At 50.8% G+C, this 18,879-nt stretch overlaps 1 long non-coding RNA gene across 6 annotated transcripts in view; it reads right to left on the bottom strand.

Annotated features, from left to right (window-relative positions):
* Positions 1-1,575: 1,575 nt before the first annotated feature.
* LOC137202412 (uncharacterized) overlaps positions 1,576-18,879 on the bottom strand; it is a 39,200-nt gene continuing 21,896 nt past the window's right edge. For 5 of the 6 annotated variants that reach the window (XR_010932598.1, XR_010932600.1, XR_010932596.1 and 2 more), the window contains one exon: positions 1,576-3,529. This is a non-coding gene — a long non-coding RNA (uncharacterized lncRNA). Of the gene's footprint in view, positions 3,530-5,509; positions 12,881-18,879 lie in introns of those variants that run through there. The other variant, XR_010932597.1, reaches the window with a different exon arrangement.

Below are 18,879 nucleotides of genomic sequence, written 5' to 3'. Positions count from 1 at the left end.
GATGGCTGAGGCTGTGCCGTCAAGGAGCTCAAGTCTCACAGGTAAGAAGGGTTTCCAGGGACCTCGCAGGGAAACACCCAGTGTCAACCAGGGAAAAGCATTCCAGACAAAGGGAACCACACGTGCAAAGGCCCTGAGGCATGAAGCAGGGTCCCCCTTGAGGAACTGTGCGTTGAGCACTGGGTGAGGAGTGAGGGGTACCCAGCTGGTGAGAGGTTGGAGAGAAGGCAAAACAAGAGCATGGAGGTTTGGGTACATAGACCAGAGAAGTTGGACTTTTTCCAGAAAGAAATGGGAAGCTTTAAGGGTTTTAACAGAGGCGACTCACCTGGATTTCCGCTTTAGAAAGATCAGCCTGGGGGGAAATCGGTGGAGGCAGTGGGAGAGGAGGTGCTTGGAGATTAAGGAGACGAGTTCAGAGACGTCCCAGTATTCTGGCTGAGAGCTGACGGGGAAGATGTGGAGACAAGGCTTCACCCCTCTCCAGCATCAACAAAAACTTTGCATTTTCAGCCCAATTTAGAATTGTCTTCTCCCCCACCCCACCCTTTTCCTCAGAACACCAACTGATTTCTTTTTTTTAAACACGTTATCCTTTATTTACTTTAGAGACAGAGAAAACACAGAGAGAGGGACTTCTTTGGGTTGCAAATTGTTAGTGATGGAGCCGGGATGAAGACCTTGGGCTTGCCAGCCCTCGGTGGATTTTATGATATTTATGTATACGATGCCCGCTCACTCTTGCTCTGCCAGTAAACAGAGCTGATCAATATGAAGAGGACAGCCACGAAGAGCTCGTTTCCATCCTAACAAGGCAAGAGGACTGGGAAGATTCATCAGGAGAAAGTATCGAACAGCCAGTGTCTGAGTTTTACCTGTGATGTGACGGGGGAGAAAGTGCATTTTTGCGGAAGCCTTTACGTAACTGTCCTAGGGACAGAGGGGGTGACTCCAGAATGGAGCATGGTGGCAAGCGACCAGGAGAGCAAAGACAGTGTCGGTTCCTAGCAGGCAAGAACCACATCGGATACTCCTTATTGGCCCTCTAGAAGCATCTGGGGTTTAGTGGAAAAAGCAATGGTTTCACGTCAGAAGAATGGAATTAGAATTGCTGCTGTGTGTCTCCAGGCAAGGCACTCACCCTCTCTGATGGCCAGCATCAGCTTCCCTGTTATCAAATGGGGATGACAGCATCAACCTTACATATTATCGTGTGTAGATTGAGATGTGTAAAACCTCCTTCTACAAAGCATGGTGTATTAAAAAATCCAGGTGATTTCCAAAATTTCTTTACTAGCTTTTTTATGAGCATAAAAGTATTGTATGGTTATTGCCAAAATAAAGTCAGAAACTATTACAAAATATAAAGAAGAAAATGGAAATTACTCAACTCCTTCCATCCAGAAATAGCCACCATTAACATTCTGGTGTGTGTACTTCCGTCCTTTTTCCTCTGCATATAAAAATACATACATATTTTTTTTAACCAGAAATGTGATATTGCCATATATGCTGCTTGAAATGTTTCTCCTTTCGCTTAAAAATATCTTGCGGACATCATTTCAGACCAAAAAATACAGTTTTATGTGATCATTTTATTTCTTTTTAAATCATGAAAATTTTAAACATACACAAAAATAAAGAGAACAGTGTAACAGATGCTCCTTTGCCCATCAGCCAGATTCAGAACTTGTAAGCTTTTGCCTCCCTTGCTTCATCTTCTTCCCCCTTCCATTATTATTATCGTTATAACCGTTTAAACCTAATACTAACCCTCTTGCAGTGTGCCTCTAAACCTATCTCAAGGTTATTATTACACCTGACGAAATTAACAGTAATTCCTTAAGCGCACCGAATGCCCAGTCAGGATTCAAATTTCTCCGGTTAGCTTCAAAAGGTTCTTTTACAGTTGGTTTATCACATGATCCTTTTTAATGACCCCCTGTGGATGGATACCAGCTTTGCAAGTTGCCACTCATGAAAAGCACGGAGGGCAACATCTTTCTGCACATATTCGCGGACCCCTGTCCAATTATTTCTACAGGACAAATTCCTAGAAGGGGACTTTCCAGGTCAAAGCCTATGCATTTTTTTTTAAGGCTTTTAATAGCATTTGACAAATTGCCCTCCAGAGAAATTGTACCAATTTACACTCCCACCAGCAGGGACTGGCACCCTGGACGGCTTTGGGTTGTTAATGAAAGGAAATTAAGAGGAGAGAAAGCAGGTGGGGAGGAAAAGGGGAAAGGAAGAGAGGCCTGGAGGGAGAGGATGCAGAGAGCTCCTCGGAGCTCTCGGTGGCCCCCAGGGACCAGCCCTCCCGCGCGCCTGAGAGCAGCTCGGAGAGGCAAGTGTCCCAGCCCACTGGTGACTGCACCAGATTAAGTCCTAAAGCAACGATTCAATCGAGACGGAGAACAAAGCTCGAGCAAAGACTCTTCGATCCATTCTAATTAGGAGCTGCCTTTCCAGAGAAATCAGGAACAGGCTGCCACGGCTGAAGGTGGAAAGAAAAAAAAGCGAAGCTGCAGCCCAGCTGTGCTTGGAGCTTGTCTGTTTTCCGAAAATCCCAAGAAAGAGCTCCATCCATTGTGCACACAATCCAGGGACCCTGTTCTGAAGGTTATAGAATTCAGCTTGGGCCAAGGGTCTCCATCCCCAAAGGCTGTGCTGGGCAGGGGGTACTTTCTGTTCTCGCCCTTGCTAAGGGCATGGGGAGGAGGGCAAGGAAGCAGTAGGCACTTACCTTGTTTCTCCTTCATTTTTGCTGTAGCTTAAAACCTACAATCTATTTCAGATTTGAGAAGAGGAACTAAAATTAAGATACATTTGAGGCCTGGCTCTACATGCAAATACGGAGACCAGGCTGGTTCTGGTTCTGGCAGCCTGGGTGTACGTTGGAGTTTTGCTCGGTAGGTGGAGGTCATGATGCTTTGCTTGCCTTTGACTCTCCCCCTCCCGTTTGCACTATGCTCTTCCCATGTCGCCTACAAGCGCTCAAAGAAGGACTCGTCCAAGGGTCACCATTAGCCAAGCTTCAGTGACAAAGCCATTCCAACTGTAAGCACTGAGCATCCTAACATAAGGACTGCAGTGAGTTCATGGTCCAGAACTTCCTCGGGTGCTGTATCCTTTGTAAGACGGTATTTAAATTAAGAGCACGCAGGATCCAGGTCACGGTGGATTCTTGCTGATAGCGGAGGATGTTTTCAAGCAAAGATCAAGAAACAGCTTCCCGAACAACATATCGGCAATTCACTGTGAATCTCAGGATACATCTTGGGGAAGCTTGGGTCTCTCCCATCAGGCTTCCTTCAGCTGTTCTAACAGCTCCCTCTTCTAACAAGCAGAGGTGGTGACAACTCCAAGAAGCAGAGCGTGCAGCCGTGCGCCTGCACACGGCGTTCTGGGCTCTGGAGTCAAACAGCTCTGGGTTCAGGTGTCCACTCAGGCACTTTGTCACAGAGTGACCCTGGGCAAGTCACTTCACTGCTCCAGGCCCTGGAACATCACCTCCCTTGGATGGTTGCTAAAGATTAACAATAGGGCGGTACTTACAAAACGCTCAGCCCGTGTTGGAACAGTACCTGTTCAGGCTTTACGATCATTATTGCTGTGTGGTCCCCACCCTGGGTAATCCCAGGATGAAGAAGTTGAGCCTGCTGTCCCCCGACCCTTCATCCAAAGGAGCTCTGGGACTGGGAGGCCTGGGTCCCCTATGCGTGAACCCTGGGAAATGGCCGGCCATGGCCCGGAGAAGACTGGAGAGAGACTGGACCAGGGTGGGGGGGCGCCAGGAGACCTGGGTTCAAGTCCACCTCTTCCCTGCACTGGACTTTGCCCCTGGGGTGTATGTGATGACAAGGTTGGACTGATGATCCCTAAGAGTATTCGCTGTTCTAACTTCGTTGGTTCTCCATGCCCAGCAGGCAGGCGAGAAGGGCTTAACAACTGCTCTGGGCACAGAGCTGATGCATCTCAGTCAGCCCTGGCCTTCTGAATGCCAACCATGTGCCAGGCCTTGCTCTCGGTGCAGGGTCTTCAAGGCTGAACAGGAGATGTTAGGCCCCTCTCCTTGCCCCATACAGTCTAGCGGGGGAGAGAGGCAATAGCACGTTTATAAACACGTGTATAACCGAGTTGTAAAAGCCGCTTAAAGGAAAAGACCAGAGCCCTCTGAACAAGACCACAAAGGAGGCCTACTTTAGGTTGGGGAGAAGGTTGTCCAGCGAAAGCCTCTCCACTGAAATATGAAGGGGTACGAGCTGGGCGTGAAACAGGGAAATTGTGTGTCAGCCAGAGGGAGCAGCATGTTCAAAGGTCCTGAGGCAGAGAGGAGCAGCAGCCCCAATCCCCTAGCACATCTCACAGAGCTTACTTCTCGGCCCTCACTCTCCCAGGGTTTCCACATGGGGGGACTCTCACCCCCAAGAGAATCGAAGACACCAGATATGGAACAGATGCTCAGATATGGACCTTGAGCTAAGGTGGCTGTACCCACTCTTTCCTTTATGGCATGGGCAGCCCTGGGGCTCCACACAGGACTGACTCACCACCAGGCCCGTGCACAGGCTGCAAAATCAGGCCTGAGGGAGGACTCTGCTGAGCCTCAGAGGTGAGAGACAGAACCACGTGGAGCAGGGGAGGCTCCGAGACCCCCAGACTCTAATTGGGCGGGGTGGGGAGGCACCTTCATCGACCCAAAGCTCCCATTGCATAGATGGGAAGATAAGACCGGCTCCAGCTGCTCCAGCGCACAGCCCAGGCAGCTCACACACCACGTTGCCCTCCCTTCCCTCCCACCCTCCCTGTGAGAGGGCAGCGCATGCGCATTTGAGGGCCAAGGAAATCAAGGCCCCCGGGAGGTGAAGTGACTTGTCCCAGCCCCACAGCCAGCCAGGGGGAAGGCAGAGGAGCCCCCAGCCAGCCCCTCCTCTGTGCCCAGCATCTCACATCCTTTACCTCTCTTAATCCTCACAACCACCTTTCCAGGTGGGCGTGGTTTGGCTCATTTTACAGGTGAGGAAACTGAGGTTCAGAGAGATAAAGCCAGTGACTCAAGTTCAGCCAGAAAGTGGAACCCACAGAGAACCTGTGCTCTTTGTGTCACCAAGAAGCAGCCCCAGTAGGCGAGCAGGTACCCAGGAAGGACACCGCGGCTAGGGATGTTTGAGGACAGGCCGGCAGGGAAGCAGCTGTCCTGGAGAACTTGCGAGGAAAACCCACATAATAAACACTGGGAGCTCTGGGAGCTGGGGAAAGGCCCCCCAGGAAGGGCAGAGGTAGAGGGTATGAAGTGTTGGAGAGGGGCGGGTAAGGGACCAAGGTCACACTCACTGAGGACCGGGCGCACAGTAAGGCCTCGGCAAACCTGAGTTCCCCGACCGCCCCAAGGGAGGTCCTGCTGCCACCACAAGCCACGCACTGAGGGTCACGCACTCCCTGAGGCATCTGTAGGGTGGCCCGCACCCCGCCCCTCCCCCCGCACTCTCCTGCCACCCTCCCCCACTCCAGTCCTGCGTCAGCTGCCCCAGAGCCCCTGGGACCCACGTCTCGAACACCCGGGACTGCTGGGCGTCTGGGCCATGTCTCATCACACCTCACCGTGCTGCGCGGTAGCCCTGGGCAGCCGAGCTTGTCGGCTTCTCCAGGACAGCAGCAAGGGCAGCGGAGCCCAGCGGAGGCAGAGACAGACAAGATGGGACCGGCAGACCCTCCTGACCCCGTTCAGACAACGCTCATTTCCAAGACCATCTGCTCAGCCAGGCGCAGGCCACGCAGGGCACTGGGGCAGAAAGAGCCGGCACCAGGCTGGCCATGTGCTGGCCTCCGGGGCCTGCCCAGTCAGGAGGCCCGGTTGGCCTTTCCTCTGCAGCTGCCAGCACTGGCCAGCCTGTAGGGGCGCCAGGCTCCAGCCCAGACCCTCCCTGACAGAGGCGCCAGGGGTGGGGGGCAAGGAGGGACTCTGTGACCTAAGAGTGTGGGACAGGGGCCTGGGGAGGGGTGGAGCTGAGGCACCAGGTGTGTGTCCCCCTGTGAGAGATGAACACTGCAGGCTGGGTGCAGAGAACAGAGGCCCTCTGATGCCCAGATACTCCCTGGCCTCCAGGGTAACCCCAGAGCTCCAGAGACCGATGAGCGCCGCCCGAATGACTGCCAGAGCCCCCACCCCTCCCCTTTCATCTGCTCCAGCCCCTCTAATCCTGGTTTGCCTTGGTCACCATGGTGACACTGTCCCGGCATCCATCAGAACACGTCACCCCATCTGCATAAAGCCCTTCAAAGGCCTCCTATGTCCCTAAGTTAATGACCCAGATCCTTGTCCTGGCCTGCACACCCATCTCACCTCGTCCCATCTTGTCCCATCTCAGACACACACACACACACACACACACACACACCACTGTTGGTGTTTTAGTTTCAAAGACCTTTTTTCAATTCTATGTTTGCAACTCTTCCGTGCCTCAGTTTCTTCACCTATTAAATGGGGTACTTAATAGTGTCTTAGTTTTGGTTACTCCAAAAACAGCCCTGGAGACAAGTGTTCAGGAGCAAATAGTTATTTTCGAGGTGACCTCAGAAGCACAGTGTGGGGAGGGGGAGTGAGACAGGGTGGGAGAAAATCTGAGGAGGTGCACACTGATGGCGGTACCCCTGCGGCATGGAGCATCCAATCACCTGGGGCTTCTGAGAGGCAGTGTCAAGCTGCCTCAGAATCGCCCACTAATGGGGAGGAAGCCGGGATATTTATCCTCCCATTCCCATCAGTTATTGGCGAGGGCAGTCCTGGGGAGTGTAGACTCTCTGGTACCTCCAGCCAACAGAAGCTACCAGCAAATGTGAGAACTGTCCTTAGATGACCCCTGGGGTGGGCAGAAGGAATACAGGCAGGGCATTCGTGGCTTCTGCAACTGGGAATATCTCTCTCATAGCATTGTGCAGATTAACTGACATAATACTTATAAAGTGCTTAATACAGTGTCTGGCACATAGTAGGTACTCAGTCTGAGCTATAATAATATTAATGTCATTATTGTTGTTGTCACGACTAGCATAAAACTCTCTCAGACCTCAGGGCCTTTGTCCAGGCTGTTCCCCGTGCCTAGCACACTCTTCTCTGCTCATCCTCTCTCCACTTGGTTAACATCTGCCTTGCTTCAGGTCTCAGCCCAAATGTCACCTCCTCAGGGAAGCCCTCCCTGACCACTGGATTAGATCGGGTTCTCCCTTAGATGTGCTCAGAGCACCTACTCCGCCCCTTTCTTTCAGGGGATTTAATTATTGTTGTCACTTTAAATTTATTTGCACGACTGTTTGCGATTCTCTGATTCTCTGCTCATTGCTGGTCTCTTCCATTGGACTGCAAGCTCCCTGAGGACACAGGCTGGGTCTGTTTTGTTCACAGAGACCACCCCAGGGCCTAGCACAGGGTTCCTGCACAGGAGATGCCCCAAAACAAACTGGCGGAGTAGAGAGAGGAATCTGAGTGGGGAAACAGGCACAGAATGAGTAAAACACAATGATGTCAGTGCCAGAGCAGAGGTATTTACGAAGAGCTCTGGGAGCGTGCACGAAAGACAGATTCATTCCTTCTTCAGTAACTGTCTCTAGAACACCTATTCTGTGCTGAGCACAGGGCAGGCAGTGCTAAAGAAAACAGGCACTGTCCCGGCCCTCCGGGATCTTCCCATCCCATGGGGGTAGGGGGCATTCGTGCAGGGAGCAAAGCGGTGTAGGAAAGGTGTGGAGGGACAAGGCTGTGTGCCAAGCCAACCCTGCTTCATCTTCCTCCTGAGCACCAGAAAGACTACATTTCCCAGTTTCCTTGCAGCTCGGTGGGGTCATGTGACTAGCTGTCACCAGTGGAATGTGGGAGGAAGTGAGGTGCAGCACTTCCAGGCCTGGCCCATAGAAACCTCCCCCCAGATCTTCCACACTCCCTTCATAGGCCTACAGAGCCCTAGAGCAAGGGTCAGCAAATGTTTCTGTGAAGGCCAGAGGGCAAACATTTTAAGTTTTGTGGGCCATCCAGTCTCTATGGCAGCTATGTAGCTAGTGGACGTGGCTGTGTCCCAATAAAACTTTATTTACAAAAACAGGTCCTCGTCTGCCAGCCTGTCTTAGAGGATGGTAGAGCCACTGGACAGAGGAACTGAACCCCCCCCATAGCTGCGTGGAACAGAGCTCACATACCTCACCCCAGCCAACTTTGACTCAACTGTGCTCTGAGTGAAAAATAAACTCTTGTGTGTTAACCACTGTGGTATTGGGGTATATTCGTAACACACAGCAAATACTAACGAACATGGAAGGCTTCACAGAGGAGGTGGCACTCATCTTTGTCTTTGACATGGGAGTAAGGCACTCTCCAGGCTGGCAAGATGTGGAAGGGAATTCTTAGGGAAGACGGGAACCCTGTGAGCCAACTCATTGAAGAGTGGAGTGTGGAGGATATCATAGGGCTTGTGCTGCAAAAGGGACATAAAAAAGTGGTCCCAAGGGAATTCCCTGGCGGTCCAGTTGTTAGGACTCCGCACTTTCACTGCTGAGGCCCGGGTTAAATCCCTGGTCAGGGAACTAAGATCCCACAAGCCACGCAGCACAGCCAAAATAAAATAAAATAAAATAAGAAGAACTTCTCTTTAAAAAAAAAAAGAAAGAAAGAAAGAAAAGTGGTCCCAAAGGACTAAGAAGGAGGAACTGGATGTTTGGAGATAAAGCTAAGGGGAGAGGGATAGAAAGCAACCACACTCTTGGAGACTTGCTGTTCCCTCCACACTGTGTGTTTCCCCCATTTCTGTGCCTTTGTTCATGTGGTACCCCTGCCTCACATGCCCTTCCTTCTCCCACCTGCTTTGACCCCACCCTTCCTTTAGGACTTAATGAAGTCCCTGGGGGCCCCAGTGTTCAAAGCGGCAACAGAGTTTCTCAACAAGAGTGCAGGCTTTTAGAACAGAGAGTCCTGGGTGCAAATCCTGCCTCTGTCAATAAGAGAAGCCAAAGAACAGACTGCTCAATATAGAGGAGCCAGGACTTTCTGGGTTTCAAAACTTTTCTCATTCCCAATCTATCCACATGACAAATGATTCTCAAGAGAAGAAATGACACCCAGGCAAAGATCAAAGCCACTATCAGGAAAACGGTGTAAACATGAATCCAAGGTGTGACTATGAAGTCTTTTTTTAAGACCTGAGAAAAATTTCGAGTGCCTCATAGACCCTCTCAAAGCCACAAAGTCCTTCTGAGGATCTTAACAGCATATGCTGTAGACCCTTTCTGTTAAATAATCAAAATTTGAAGAATCTCAAGGGCAGCCTTGCCAGGAGCCCAAAGTAAAAAAGAAATTGATGGGTGTGCCTTTTGTTAAATGGAATGAATTACAAATTGTTTCATAGGAAACCCACAAAACTTTGAAAGGAATTGTTTGGGCTATGAATGAGTGGGACAGAGAGAGCACCAAATGAAAAGAGAGCTCTTTAGACCCTCAAATCTCTATGGGTAGGAGGCAGGCTAAGAAAATTACTCAGCTGCAGACCCTGGTCATTTCTTAAGGAAATAACAAGAATGTCTCAGAGAAAAGAAGCAAGAACCTAGAGGGCAGCGTCAAGAACCACAAGAATCATTGGCAACATGTTCCCAGATGGATTTCAGAATTGCTATGGTCCAGTGACTGCTGTGTGCCTCCTGCAACCCTTCTTTTAGTGGGAGTGTCTATGATGGTTGTCCTATCACCTGTGTCACCTTTGTTTGCTGGCTGTGGGGCAGAGGGCAGAGAACTTGTTTCTTTAGCTCACAGATCTTCCTATTGAGAGGAGTGATGCTCAAGGATTTGTACCCAAGGAATTCCGCCTAAGGAGACATGTCCCTACCTGCACCTGATTTAGATGACAAGGTCTTGGGAGAGGAGAATAAATATCTTTTGCCTGTGGAGGTACGTATCAGTTTGCTATAGGGCTGCCATAACAAAGTCACAGACTGAGGGGCTTAAACAACAGAAATTTACTTCCTCACAGTTCTGGAGGCTAGAAGTCCAAGATCAAGATCTTCCGAGGGCCACGAGGGAAGGATCTGTTCCTGGCCTCTCTCCTTGGCTTATGGATAACAGTCTTGTCACTGTACGTCTTCACATTGTCTTCCTTCTGTATGGGTCTGTGTCCAAATTTCCTGTTCTTATAAGGACACCGGTCAAGTCCCATTGGATTAAGGCCCACCCTAATGACCTCATTTCAACATAATCATACCTTTAGAGACCCCATCTCCAAATAGTTACAGTCTGATGTACTGGGTGTTAGGATTTCAACATATGAATTTTCCAGGTGGGGTGACACAGCTCAACATAACACCGAGGGACGTGAGTTGTTATGAATCATTCTGGCCAGAGGGTACATGACGGCACATTGTATTTTCCAAAGATCCTCCCACATGATCTTCCTACAGGTGATCAGCCAATTCCCCTACCGAGAGGTGAGGGTCTGTGTCCCCGCCCCCTAAACCTAGATGGACTTGTGTGACTGCCTTAGACTATAACACTATTGCCAATAGAGTACAACATGAGTGACACTATGTGACTTCTGAAGCTAGGTTATTAAAGGCAAAACAACTTCTTAGAACCCAGTCACCGTGCTGTGAGGAGGCCCAAGCCACGTGGAGAGGCCAAGTACAGGCATGCTGGCTGCCAGCTCCAGGTGAGGTCCCAGCCCCCAGCCATACGAGAGAGGAGGCCTATGGGAGGACTCCAGCCGCAACCCAGCCACCATTTGACTGTGACCCCATGAGACCCCAGGCGGGAACTACAAAGCCAAGCCCAGTCACCCCCAGAACCATGACAGATAATAATAATAATTAATGATTGTTTTTGTTTGACACACATCCCCCCACTAGATTTGGGGTGGTTTTTAATGCAGCAAAAATAACTGATGCAACTGGGGTGAATATAAGAATCAGGGCAGGGCTTCCCTGGTGGCACAGTGGTTAAGAATCCGCCTGCCAATGCAGGGGACACGGGTTCGAGCCCTCGTCCGGGAAGATCCCACATGCCACAGAGCAACTGAGCCTGTGTGCCACAACTGCTGAGCCTGCGCTCTAGAGCCCGCGAGCCACAACTACTGAGCCCTGTGCTACAACTACTGAAGCCCACACGCCTAGAGCCCACACTCCGCAACAAGAGAAGCCACTGCAATGAGAAGCCCGCACACCGCAACGAAGAGTAGCCCCCGCTCACCGCAACTGGAGAGAGCCCACACGCAGCAGTGGAGACCCAATGCAGCCAAAAATAAATAAATAAATTTATTTAAAAAAAAAAAAGAATCAGGGCAAAACAGAAGGGAAGAGGCAAAGATGGGAGGAAGGAAGAGGGAGAAAGAAGGAACTAGAAGTGCCACAGGGCAGGGATTTTGTGGGCCTCATTCACGGAAGAGGCCTGGCACAAACTAGGTGCTCAGTTAATACTCATCAACTAAATAAATGAAGGAGAAACTTCCCTGGTGGTCCAGCGCAACTAAAAGATCCTGCATGCCGCAACTAAAGATCCCACGTGCAGCAACGAAGATCCCGCGTGCTGCAACTAAGACCTGGCGTAGCCAAATAAATAAATTAAACAAATAAATTTTTTTAATAATAATAAATGAAGGAAAGGGAGAGAGAAGGACCATAACTCTGAGTGAGCTGCATTTTTTTATGCACATTTGGAGACAAACTCCAGCATGGACCCAGGAGAGACTATAAATTCCCAGACAGAGCCCTTTGGCTGCACAAGATCCAATGTGACCTGGGGCTCAGAGGGCAGATTGCACTTGGGCAACCAGCAGTAGGACCCCCTGGACTGATGACTTCGGGCAGGGTGGGGCAGGCATGGAGTCTGGGAAAGACCCCGTGGAGGAGCCAGACCTGCCCAGCTCTCAGAGGCTGGTCCACAGCATGGCCCAGATCTTAGAGGCTGGTCTACTCACTCTGCCTAAAGACCCCAACTGCCCCGGACCCGCTCGAACTTGCTTCCTGTCTTGTTGACCAGCCCTTCCTCCCCAACTCTCTAGCCTTGAGGTTTTGTATACTCTTGTTCTGTTTCATGTTCTCTATTTCCAACAAACAGCCGATCCTATCTTGTGGTCTATTTCATCCACTTTTCATTTCTTTGTCCCCTTCATCCTATTCTTCCTCTTCCAACAACTTTCTTCCAGGACTCTGTCTCTCCTCTATTCCATCCACTTACTGTTCTTTCTAGGACTTTCCTTTTGTTCTTTTCAACATTTTAGTCCCTCTAACCCTGTTGTCACCCTTGAATCTCTTTTGCTAATTTGTCTTCTCCCCCCTGTTTTGGCCCCTTTCTCGCCCATCCCTCTCATCTCATCCGCCCTCGCCCTTTCAAATGTGTGAGCATCTGTCTCACTCTCTCCCTGTCCCAGCTCCTCCCTGCATTTTCTCCTCTTTCTTCTCTTCCTCAAACTGGGTTGTGAATGCCATCTGCCTCGGAGCAGGACACGCTGTAAAGCTGAGGTTCCCGGAGGGCCAGGTTGTGATCATTTTATTTTTACAACGTCCTTGGATAGATCGAGGTGTTTCTGCAGGGTGGGGTCGCATGCTGGGTGGGAGGGGACCAAGACAGCGAATAGCACTTGAGATTAATATAGGTCACTTGCTGAGCAGTGTCCCAGTGGTCCCGGGGAGAGGAGAACCTCGTCATCTGGGGCCGGCTCTGCAGAGGTGGCCGCAGCGCCGTCTCCAGGAAGATGCAAGGAGGGCCTCCTCCGATGGCTGGCAGGCGAGGGAGCCAGCCTGATCTCACAGGAAACACAGAGAGCCCTTGTGCCCAGCTCTGCTGCTGTGTTCTTGGGCTCACTGCTTAACTCTTTTAGTCCTCAGCATTCTCGTCTGCAAAATAGAACTATCACCCCCAGAGCCATCAGGGGCGTTTGTAAAATGGGGAAGAAGCAACATTTTATTTATGACTTCACTGTACCGGTACTTCCACACTTTGCCACATCTAACCTCCCAGCCAAAGAGGCAGCCCAAGTGACTCTCATTTTATAGATGATGAAATCAAGGTTTAAATGTCCTGAGGGCTGAGCTAAATGAGATTAGAGATCTGAAGAGAGCTCTAGAGCTACTCCTGGTTGACAACTGCGTGATTCCGTCTCCTCAGCTCTTTCCAGCACAGGACTGGAACGGGCAGTTTCGGGCATCTTCGGGAAACGGCAGGAAACATCTTCATTTGTTTAACTGATACTGTCGAGTGCCCATTGTGTGCCCGGCACCGAGCAGGGGGACAGGGATATGATGGTGGGCAGAGCAGACAAGATGCCTGTCCTCACGCAGTCTGTGGAGAGACTTCCAGAAAAAGCAAACCACATATACAAGTAAAAACACTGACAGATTATACAGGGTGAAGGAAACATACAGAGTGCCACGAGAGAGAAAAGTCAGGGGACCTAATTTAGAGAGAAGGCAGAAAGAATCATCCCTGAGAGAGTTTCTGTTGCAGTCAGAAGGAGGAGCTGGTGTTGCCCAGGTGACGAGCATAAGAAAAGTATGTTCCAGGTTGAGGGGTGAGCATGGGCAAAGGCCCTGTGGCAGGAAAGAGCATAGTATGGTGAAAGAATCGAAACATGGCCAGGGAGCTGAAGAGAGAGAGAGCTAAAGGCAGGGGCAGTGACAAGGGGTGGGCCCTGGGGGCACAGGAAGGGCCACGTCACACAGGGTACTGGGGAGGTATGTGAGCCTAGCTAAAGGTTTTAAGCAAGGACTTGACATGAACTGATTTCTGTTTCAAAACAAAAAAAAATTCCTCTGGCTGCTGTGCAGAGAAGACGCTGCAGAGGAAGGAGTGAAAGCAAAAAAGAGAAGACCCCTAAGAAACATCTAAGGAGGAGAAGACAGCAGCTTAAATAAAGAAAATACTCAGACTTTTACAGTTTGTAAATCTCTTTCACTTGCCCTTGGGAGAGCGGCATTATTGTGCCCATTTGATGGATGAGAAAACTGAGTCTTCAAGAGGTTAAAATGGTTCGTACAACATGACTCTTCTAGTGAGTGCTGGACTCTGGATTGTAGGCCCAGGTATTCCCATGCCATCCACACCCCTTCCCTTTCTATCGAAGAGTTAAACGTGTGCCAAGTGAGAGTTCAAAAATCAGCTGTTGGGCCTTTGCAATGTGCAATCTTTGGGCACCCCCCCTTGTTCTTTTCATATGTTAAGCTTCCTAAGTCTTCCTAAATCTTGGTTTAACCTGTGAGATAGGGATGATGACCTGCCCTTCCTTCCAGGGCTCTTTTGAGAATTCAATGATAATGGATATAAAGCACTTAGGAGAAGGTCTGGCACACAGTAGGTGCTCAATCAATGTCAGATTGTCAGATCTCCTTTCCCTTGAAGAGGACGGAGGGTCCAGCCTGCCTGGCTTCAAGAGCCGGTGACACATGCCCACTGTCATGCCACTGACCCTGGGTGGTGGATTTGACAGTCAGCCATGCCGCACGCCCAGCACAGGCTCTGAGCACCGGCGGGAAGGCTGAGTCAGTCCTCTGGGTGAGTCCCCATGCTCTGGCCATGAATTTATAGAGGAGGAGCCAGTCCTACAGCTGCCCTCCGGCCAGGATGTCCCTGCGCAGTCCCCAGCAGCAAGCCACCCATGGCTGGTTCCAGATCACATCTCCTCCTAACCACACGCCCAACTCCTGGGTTCAGCCAACTGCCAGGTCTTTCCCAGGCCCAAGAAATGTGAGCAGCATATGAGAACGGGAAGCCTGTCCTTGCCCGCAGCGGACTTCCTCGTCAGGACGCGAAGAGTCCACGCTTCTGCAGAGCCTCGCCACAGAGTCTACGGGGACAGGCTGGGTCAGGGGCTCAGAGCCTCCTGACGCGCCCTGCGCTCTACCTCACACTCCTCGCCCATGACACCCTCCCTCTCTCCCCACCCCCGCCCCTGCCCAGAGGCACATCCTCCCCTCCCCGCCTGAACACAGAGCCAGGGTCAGTGACAGCCAAGTGAAAAGAGCCTGTGTCCCTGGATGACCAGAGGCAGCAGAGCCTGCCCCCCCTCGCTGCTGAATGGACTCTATGCAAGTAAAGCAAGTAAAACACGCTCTCTGCGCTAAGCCACTGAGGTTTGGGAGTTTATCTCTTTCTAGAATTACCCCCAGCGAATCCCACTAGCAGCTGCCGTCAAAGGAATAGACAGCTGCTCAGGGAAAGTGGGGAGGTGAGCAGAGAGGGGGTCAGGGAGAGGGTACTGGGGAGCGCAGATGTTTACGGGATGTGCAGAGGATGAGCCGTCTGCAAGGGAGGCTGGGATGGAGAAAGCGAGAGGTAGAAGGAAACCTCGAGAGGGTGGTAGCACGTAAGCCAAGAGAAGCAAGGGGTTCTAGAATAGAAGAGACATCGAAAGGCCCAGTGCTACCCAGAGCGCCAGTGATGGAGGTCTGAAAGCCGTCCAGCGGAGTTGGTGACATAGGGGTAGCTGCTGTCCTGGCTGAGGGCAGCTTAGAGGAAGGATGAGGAAGTGAGTCTGGACGGAAACAAGCGTTGAAAGCCTGGCTTAAAAGTGGTAGCCGCACAGGGAGATAGAGTGGCGGGGGCTTGGGGGTGCTCTCGTTAAGACTGGGGCACGTTTACCCACCAGCGAGGAAGAGGCAGTTGTAGGAAAGGGATGTGTCATTTGAGGTGCAGGCTTTGTTTTTGCCATATCTGTGCCTTTCATCTCAGGCTGCCTCAAATCCTACTTGAAAGTAGAGTATAAATAAATGATCAAATAATAAGACATTGTTCGTCCCCTGCCAGCTGGTGACCTTGAAAGGGTCTTCAGAACTGTTTTGTCCTCTCCTGGCTTGTGCCAGATTTGCTCCATCGTTCGCAGTAAACAAACACTGACCACGCCACCGCCACATGCCAGGCCCTGGGCCAGAGACACAGGACCAGAGCCCAGCCTCCACCCTCAAGGAGCACACGGTCTGATGGTGCAACGGACACGACCTCAGGAGACACCGCGACTCCCGCACTGAGAAATGCACTCGAGGTACAGAAGTCATTTGGAGGGAGGAAGGAGTCTCTCAGGACTTAGGGGGGTGGGAGGGTAATAAAGGACCTCAGGGAAGAGGTAACACCTAACCAGGACTTTGAATGACACCCAGGAGTTCACGGGGCAGAAAGAGGCACTGCATGTGCAAAGGCCCTGAGGTATGGTAGAGCAGGAGCCTACAAGGACTTTGACCTTGGAGGAGCCTAAAAGTGAAAACCAGAGAAGATGAGATGAGCCTGGAAGCGGGGGCAGGGGCCAGGTCATCAACCTTCCCTGCAGAATCACTTTGTTTCCTGGAGATTTTAACAATATCTTGTCCAGTGGAATGAACTTATGCTCTCCAGTCCCCGGTTTTAGGGAGAAAGTTGAGGATCAGAGGAAAACTATAGGGATTCATCATAGAGGGTCTACTCTGAGCCAAGCTGTGTTCCAGAAGCTTGTGGGTGAGTAAAACAGGCAAAGAACTTCACCCCTGAGGAGCTGACATGCTGGTCTCAGGAGTCAGACAATAAATGGCAATCTTAACTCACCTTAAGTAAATTGTGTAAGATGTCAGAAGGTGAGACTTGCAATGAAACCAAGAAAAAGTAGGACAGGGTGAGTGGGATTGAGATTTGAGGGTTGAGATGTGGGTGATGCAATCTTAGTGTGGCCAGGGAGGAAGGGGTTGTCCAGCAGAGATGCAAAAGAGGTGAGGGGTGAGCTATGTGTGTATCTGGGGCCAGTAAAACCAGCCAGTGCAAAGGCCTTAAGGCAGGAATGTGCCTAGTATGCTGGGGGACAGCAAAGGGACCCGTCTGGCTGAGCAGAGAGGACAGCGGGGGGACTATGAGATAGGAGGCCAGGTCAGTGGCCCTGGAGGCCACTTCAAACCTTTGATTTTATCCAGAGTGAAATGGGGAGTCACCACCCAGGCTCAGGCAGAGAGATGACACAGTCTGACTTAAGTCTTCAAAGGATCATTCCAGCTACTGTGTTGGGGACAGATGGAGGTAGAGCCAGGATGGAAAGATCAGTTAGGAAGCTAAAAGGATGATCCAAGCAGGAGAGGATGGTGGTTCAACCAGGGTGAAAGCAGAGAGAAGTGATCGATTCTGAATATAGGATTTCCTAATGGACTCGATACGGGGTCTAAGAGAGATTGGAGCCAGCGACGACTCCAGGGCTTATGGATGGAGCACAAGAAGGCTGGAGACACCAGGAATCAGGTGGAGGGAGCTGCAGGAGAGGCAGGGCTGGGGATGGAGGAGACCCGGGGTTAGGATGTGTGGAGTTTGAGGTGTCTGCCAGATATCCCAGTGGCGAGGAGAAGCCTGTGGGAGGGAAGAGTCCAGAGTACAGGAGGGGGCTCCAACTGGAGGTAGCATCACCCATGGATAGAGGGCATTGGTGAGGGTAACGCCGTTTGTCCCCAAAGGATCCAGACGTAGTCCAGGGAGGAGGTGAGGTCCCCATTAGTATCTCAGAGTCAGGATAACTTTTTACAAGGAGCAGAATCAAAACTGTATTAATAGGAGGAGTGTGTATATTTCTCCTGTAGATCAAACTGTCATCTCTGGAAGGATCAAATACTTCTGTGTTTGCCTTGAAGGAAATCAGAAGAAGCCAGGTACAGTCACTGTTGAAGGAGCGACCCTGGGTGGAAACAAAGCACCTTCCACGTCTCCCCAGAAACATCCCTCAGCCTCAACTTACTCATCCAAAGTATGGGTGTACGTCTCCTCTTAGGAGTTCTGGGACAACATATGTTGCTGTTACTTTTATGACTAGGGCTGTCCTTACACTCCTAAAGGCACGTAGTAGGTGCACAGAAGAATCACGAGTGTCGCTCTTAATAACCACGCTGATGATGACGTTGGTGACGAGGAGAATGGTGAGTCTGGCCCTTCTCGACTGAGGCCCCGCCTGCCTATTTGTGAGAGCCCGCAGAACTGGGAGACAAGACGGTCGGCCCCCACCCTAAGGCCCCTGGAACACAGCAGCAGGGATGGCTTCCCACCAACACGCCCACCCGCCAAGCACCTGAGCCCACTGGCACGCCATAACATGGTCCATTAGTGCCAGCTGCGGTGAGTGGCCATCTGATGTGACACGAGCATCTGCCTGGTAGGAACTGAACCAAGATCTGTCAGTTCAGGCCTCGGGAGGCTCCCCAACAGCCCCGAGGCCTGGGAGGGCCAGGTGTGGCCACACACCCTGCTTGGATCCAGGATGTGAACCAGAGCCCAAGAGGAGAACAGTAATAATAATGGCAATGGTCATTCGCTGAGTGCCAGCCTGCACCAGGCCCCGTGTCCTGAGTGCTTTGTAAGTCAGAACGCACTGAGACACAGAAAATAGAGGGGTCCCATCAGGCAAAGAGCAAAACCCCCCAACACCACCACGCTTAGGGTACCAGACAGGATTATGGAAGCCAACTGTGGCTGAGTGCAGCAGATAAAATGAGGAGTCCTGCTGTATTTAAAATGGGTAACCAACAAGGACCTACTGTACAGCACAAGGAACTCTGCTCAGTATTCTGTAACAACCTAAATGGGAAAAGAATCTGAAAAAGAATAGATACATGTATATGTATAACTGAATCACTTTGCTGTACGTCTGAAACTAACACAACATTGTTCATCAACTACACTCCAATATAAAATAAAAAGTTTTCAGTAAGTCAGAAAGAGAAAGACAAATACTGTATGCTAACACATATATATGGAATCTAAGAAAAAAAAATGTCATGAAGAACCTTGGGGTAAGACAGGAATAAAGACATAGACCTACTAGAGCATGGACTTGAGGTTATGGGGAGGGGGAAGGGTAAGCTGTGATAAAGCGAGAGAGAGGCATGGACATATATACACTACCAAATGTAAGGTAG

The sequence above is a fragment of the Pseudorca crassidens genome, chromosome 11 (genome assembly GCF_039906515.1).
Source record: "Pseudorca crassidens isolate mPseCra1 chromosome 11, mPseCra1.hap1, whole genome shotgun sequence".
Taxonomy (NCBI): domain Eukaryota; kingdom Metazoa; phylum Chordata; class Mammalia; order Artiodactyla; family Delphinidae; genus Pseudorca; species Pseudorca crassidens.
The sequence above is the reverse complement of the archived record's forward strand: the minus strand, read 5'-3'. Positions and strand labels throughout refer to the sequence as shown.